Source organism: Fukomys damarensis, unplaced genomic scaffold, assembly GCF_012274545.1.
Source record: "Fukomys damarensis isolate Sample0158 unplaced genomic scaffold, DMR_v1.0_HiC HiC_scaffold_5, whole genome shotgun sequence".
Taxonomy (NCBI): Eukaryota; Metazoa; Chordata; class Mammalia; order Rodentia; family Bathyergidae; genus Fukomys; species Fukomys damarensis.
The window spans coordinates 45,262,919-45,269,419 of NW_022900917.1; the positions used below are offsets into that span (position 1 = coordinate 45,262,919).

The following is a 6,501-nucleotide window of genomic DNA, read 5'->3' on the forward strand; positions in this document are numbered from 1 at the left end:
TCTGTGCCCTGTACTTGGAATTTTTCATTTAACTGGGATATAATTAAAAGCATAAACAATGAAAAGTTAGAAGAATCAGCTAGTGTTTCCATTCCTGGAGCTCTCGTCTCACCTGAGTTCAACAGGTCTCCAGTTGCTTTTGAGAGAGTCAACTCTGGTTTTGCAGATGGGGAGGTTCCCTGACATTGCCATTCTTTCTCAAGTTTAACAAGACCAGATGAAGAGAGGTCAGCTCTCTGGAGTGTGGGTTGGTTTTTCTGACAGTATTGTGAGCATTACACTGAGCTGCTGAAAGTATGTAATGTCTGGAAAAAATAGAAATGGTGTTAATTTTGGTCTTTATGCACAAGAGACCTTTTTAAGAAATTATTTTAAAATTTTAATTGATGTATATTATGCAGAAAATTATGTTTCATTACAATATTTTTTTATGTGCCTATGGCTACTGTGAACATATCCATCCAATCATTTACCTTCCTTTGCCTCTCCTCTTCCCCCTAATTTCTTCCTTCTTCTCTCGGTCTGCCTTCTACTTTCACGCCATCTTCTTTTTCTCCCTAGATCCCATATGTGAGAGAAAACGTGATATTTGTTTTTCTGAGTCTGGCTTGTTTCATTTAACAGGATGATCTTAAATTCCATCCATCTTCCTGCAGATGATCTGTTTTCATCCTTTTTTGTATGGCTGAACAAGACATACTCCACGTGTCTATATGCCATATTTTATTCCACTCATTAGATGATGAGCACCTAGGCTGATTCTGTAATTTTACTGTGGGTGTCTCTATAGTATGCTGCGTTTAATTTCTTGTCAGTGCTTTTAACTCTTGCAGAGTCCTGCTCTGAAATGTCGCTAAACTGACCTGTCACTTCTTGGCTGCAGGAAAGAAAATGCAAAGATACTAAAGATGAGACAGCCCTTAGGTATCCATGACAGCTTTATATTTAGGAAGATGGAACTCAAGATAGAAGATAGAAAATGGTTCAGGGATTGATCAGCTGCTTGTCTACTATCATATGTAAGACAGATGAGTCTATTTTTCCATGTGATCCTGGAAATAAGCACAGACTCATAGTGCATTAGTTTGCAAAGACTGCTTATAATAAAACTCCAAAAACTTTGAGGTTTAAAGCATTAAGCATTTATTGTCTCATAGTTCTAGAAGATGAAAGCAACATCCAACTGTTTTCAGGGCCATGCTTCATCTGAGGCTTCCAAAGGAGGATTCTTCCTTGCCTTGCCTAACATCTGAGAGCTTTAAATGCTCTTTGGTCTAATGGTTAATCTTGATTATCAATTTGATTGGCTATGGATAAGAAAACTTAAATGACTTGATAATAAGATACTGTGATTATTTAAAGTTCATATTTCACCAAGAGTTACATTTTATGATTAGTCACATATCTTATTGAAAGGTTTGTTCTCATCTTACTAATAGCTAGAAAATCTTACTTACTGCAAAAGTGAAATTTGTTTTGCTTTAGCAGTCACATTTCTTAGGTGCCATAGATAAAAGGAGCAACTCAACCACCTTGTCTCAGACCAAACCAAACAATACATTAGTTATTAATGAGAAGGAAAAAGCAATAGGAGACACAGTACAGATTGTTTTCCAAAGATTGCTTCAGTCATGTCTGGGACATCCATCTCTATATTCCCATGGAAGGACCACATAGGAAGATGCTGACGTCAGTCTCTCAAGGTCGTAGACTGTAGAGGATGGAGTGTGCTAGTGTTCAAACTTCCCTTTGTCTGGGGTGTGTGTGTGTGTGTGTGTGGTCATTGTCTGCTTTTTAGGAACTGACAGCTGAAGAAGGGCCAGAGCTTTTTAGCACTGTTCAAGCAGTAAAACAATAGCAAGGTGTAGGATATTCCAAATTATGTTTTATTGGGTGCCAACTATGTGCCAGATACTTCAGAGGAAAGACATTTGTATGCATTTGGTTTATTAGTTAATCTAGGTAATTTTGTATATTATCATTTCTTATGAAACATATGCAAAGTATTATTCCCATTGTATGATGGAAGAAAGTGAAGCTTAGAAAAATAAAATGGTTTTCCAAGGGTAATACAAGTTGTAGTTCCTGACAATTGCAAGCAGTAGGTAGAGAGATGGCAATCATTTTGAATTATCAGAGCAGAAGCACCTTGTTAGTGGGCAAAAGAGATAAAATTAGAAGTGTGTGGGCAATTGATGGAGGACTCTGAATGTAAGCCTGAAGATTATATCTACTACAGTGACATTACTAAGCAACTGTGGATTTTGAGCAGCTGGGTGAAGTGAAGAAAACAATGCTGAAGATGAATCCACATTTGTGAGAGAAGAAAATAGAGGGAGGGAAACCAGCCAGAAGGTTTTATACAGTAATTGAGGCATAAATTGAGTTGGGCCTTAAGTGTGTGGGGGCTGTAAAAAGGAAAAGAAAAGGAGCTTGTTTGTTTGTACTTTGTCTTGCTTCAAAAAAAAGCTTTAAGGTAGTTTTCAAGAATCTAAGAAACCCAGAAGAACATATCAAAAGAGGGGAATGAGAAAAAAATTAGAAATACAGAATAACAAAATAGAGCCAAGATCAATTCATCCTTAATGTGGAAGGCATCCAACTCATAGACAATGTAATTAAATAAGGTAACAAATCTATATGCACTTGGCTTAAGAAGGGTGAGGGGAACTTTAATGTTCATGTATGTATACTCTCTAGGCAATCCCAAATTTACAGAATTTTTGATAGATATTGCATTGTGATGTGTTCACGTAATGAGTTACATCCTGTAGCAACGTTCTAACTATATATTAAAACCAGAAAAAATATGACCTTATTCATTTAAACTGGCTAGGACAGATGTCAAAGAAAAGGCCCAACAGGGAGATGTGCCTCAATGGGTCATGATAGTCCCACTCCTGGGGGATTCATGAGAGATAATAGAAATTATGATTAGAAGAAAAGATCAGTTGGGACAGAATCTAGATGGTAAGCAAAAGCCACCACAGAGACAGAGCCATCTATCTAAACACCCCTTGCCATGGCCTCGTGGAGACCTTCTGTGACACCATGAGTGTGGAAGACAACAGAACCTACAGCAGTACTTGCTCTTTTGTCCTCACTGTCCACTTCTGGTCTTCAGGGCCCTGTCAGGGTTGGAAGGATTAAGGACTATTTCCTATGAGATTACTGTGTGTGCCCAGCACCCTAATGGGAAGTCTCAGTTTACTTGTCTAGTCATAGTGGTGAAGAATTGAAGACAAGCAGCTACAAACTGCTTCTGTCAAGAAATTTTCTTCTTTTGGTGTCCATAGAGAACAACAAAGATTTCCATGGATATGAAGAAGAGAAAGAATAAGCAGGTCTGTGGTTAGTGTCCTTTACCGTTGGGTATGGTGAACAGTGTGTGGAGCTTGTGATCCTCACCTCTTTTTAGCCTCCTGGGCAAATCATGAGGTGGAGAGTGGCATTCTTCACAGGGACTCTTCTGCGCCATAGGCTCTGGTCTTGCACTGTTATCCATTTCGAGTCTATAGAGAGCAGCAGGAATTTTAGTGGAATAAATAATAAGAATTGTAGCATTGACTTGGAGGGGACACTGTCATACTCCCATTCAAATTGGGAGACTTCTTGAGGTGCCAGTCATATCAGCAAAAACACACCATGAATCAGTCTGAGAAAAATTAGTATCTTAACCACTGGAGTTCACATCTCTGACATCCCCTAAAACTAGAACCTTTACCATTATTTTCTGCATGTGTTACCTAGTTGCAAAAATGAATCTAGCCACAAAATGGCTTCATCAGATTGACCACTGGTGTATTGACAGAGTCTAAAGAAAATATGCCAGCTACCTTCTACACCTGAGAAGGAGAGGATCTTGTGGTGGGATTTTCCTCAAATATAAAGAGTTTGCTTTAGAGGTCCTGGGAGGTTAGCCAAATAAGTGACAAATACTCATTCCAGATAAATGGTTTCTATGAACTGAGCAGAGAAAATAACTCATGTTAAATGTTGGGAACTCTCTTTTTAAAAGTTGTAATAAAATATGTGTAAGATAAAATTTACTATTTTAACCATTTTTAAGTGTTCTGCAGCATTACATACATTTACACTATTGGATACTCATCACTATCATTCATTTTCAGAACTTTTAATCTTCTCAAACTGAAACTCTGCCCATTGCTCATCCTCAACCACTGTACCTTTAGTCTCTATGAATTTTGCTTCTCTAGGTACTTCATATAAGTGGCACCATGTAATATTTGTTCTTTTGAGCACTTGGTAGTCTTGGTGATTACTATTAAATTGAATGTTCAGAAAGAGTAGAAATGAAGATTAGTAGGCACAATCTAAAGGGCTTAAACGAATATGCCTTATTAGACAAGGGATCATAAACAGTGATCTTGATAATTTTGAAAAGAGAGAATTCTTTCTAGAAACATCACAATTTGAGCCAACAGTGTTTAACAGATAATAATAGCTCACATTTATTTTTTTTCCCTCTCATTGAGTTTATTGGTACATTTTAGGTATACAATACAGTTACATTCATTATTGGGATCTTGTGCCTTTACATGACAGGTCTTGGTTCTCATTTTTTCCCCTTGTTCCTACCCTCCTTCGCATTTCTGATACAGCCATTGTACAAGGATCATTCCACCTTCTAGTATAAGAGGCTTCAGAATATTTCAGGCAGCCTCTGATTACTTCTAGTACTGCGATGTGAAGATTTTTATTGGGTCCAGATTCCAATGATTATGAAAACACTGGAATAGCTAATCATAGTTGGCAATGAGGAGATGAGGAAAGATTACAGACACATTTTCTTTTTCTTAGACATGGGCATTACAGCATTCAAATTGCTCTTAACAAATGTGCTTTGGGTGAAAACTGTCAATTATGGTCCTAAACTGGGTGCCTGGAAGCTGAGAGAATATAGATATAGACTTTGTAATTCTAATTATTACTGTTGTGTACAACAACCAGAAGACACAACAAGTGACTTAACTACGGCATAATTTTAATGATTATAGTATTGACGAGGTATTGTTGATATTTATGCCAGCTTGATTTGGTGGTTGTAGTGTGTGGAGGATGTTCTAGTTAAACAGAGATATTAACATTTTATCCTATTCAGAATCTGTTGAGCACTTATTAATAGAATTTAGGTTTTGTTCCTTATCAAGTCAATTGTTCAAGAGGAGAAATACCGTTTACTGCTTAAATGATCAAATCTAAATGTGATCCTGCTTTTTCTAGAGGCAAATGTTGGTTGCTTTAAAGAAGTAAAGAAGAGAAAGAAACACAAAGAATAATGAAATGTGTGCACCAATAAGTAAATAATAGTCTCTGAGCCAACTCAGTATGCGAATTTTAAGCTGTGTTGCCATCATTAAGTACTGCTAATTAAATATGGCCAGAGGGAAACACATCTGCTGACTTATCTTACTTCAAATACATGACCATTAAGCCCTTGACCTTAGACTGGAATCCAGATACATTCTCTAGTTAGTTCACTCTCTTACTCTCCAGTGTAATTATTTCATACTTTCCTCTTTCTACTCAAATGTTCATTATCACCTTTGCTTTTATATTTACTGAGAAAATAGAAACAATGTGAAGATGATTTCCACGCATTTCTCCTCCCATATCTACCAACCTAATTACTTTTGTACCAATATCTTTTTGTCTTCTAGCCTATAATAATAAAATAAGTATTTATACTTTTTAATGCATTGGGTCCCATCCTCTCTAGACTACTCCGATATGACTTCTATCATTATCCTCTTCTCTCTTGCATTATTAATTTCCTTCTCACTTCTGTATAATTCTTATCAACATGTAAATGTACTACTATTATAGTCTTAATCTGGAAAAATAAGAATACCCTCTGCTGATGTTACTTTTACTCTGGATACCATCTCTCTTTTAAAATGAAATATATTAAATACAGGTGATACTTCTCTTTTCATTTCCTGTTCTCCCATCATCTCTTGAGTTCTGTCTAGTCAGGCTTTTGTCTACCACTCAAAACATTTTATCAAGGTCACTATTGACTTCAATAATTTCAAATTCAAAGTCAGTGTTTATTTTATTTAGTCTCTTCAGTATATAATGTGGTTGATGGGTCTCTTCTTCAAAGACTTTTCTTACTTGACCCCTCCGATTGTTGCTTGGTTACCTTTTAATTCGCAGATGGTTTTTACTTACTCTTGCTGGTTTCTCCTCATTCATCTTCATTTCTTAGGCTTCCTTTCCCATTTACACCTACTCTCTCAAAGTCTTTGGTTGATGACCTTTGTATACTCTTAGGAATTAGTAACAAACCTCTCAAAATGCTTGCTTGAGTAGGTTATATCTATTGATAATTATTGTATTAGAAACTGAAGCAGAAATTTAAAAACTTTTGTTACTTTGTTGAAAAATATGAATAATATTGAATAATGTATATTAACATAAATAACTTCATCCTCCCTCCCTCCTTAGCTTCTTTCTTCTTCCTCCTCCTCCTCCCCC

General features: G+C 36.5%; 1 long non-coding RNA gene across 2 annotated transcripts in view; it reads right to left on the reverse strand.

The window, feature by feature from the left end:
* Positions 1–241: 241 nt before the first annotated feature.
* LOC104853484 overlaps positions 242–6,501 on the reverse strand; it is a 9,852-nt gene continuing 3,592 nt past the window's right edge. For both annotated transcript variants that reach the window (XR_777800.1, XR_777799.1), the window contains exons 2-3: positions 3,409–3,512; positions 242–305 (exon numbers count right to left, since the gene is read on the reverse strand). This is a non-coding gene — a long non-coding RNA (uncharacterized LOC104853484). The remainder of the gene's footprint in view (positions 306–3,408; positions 3,513–6,501) is intronic.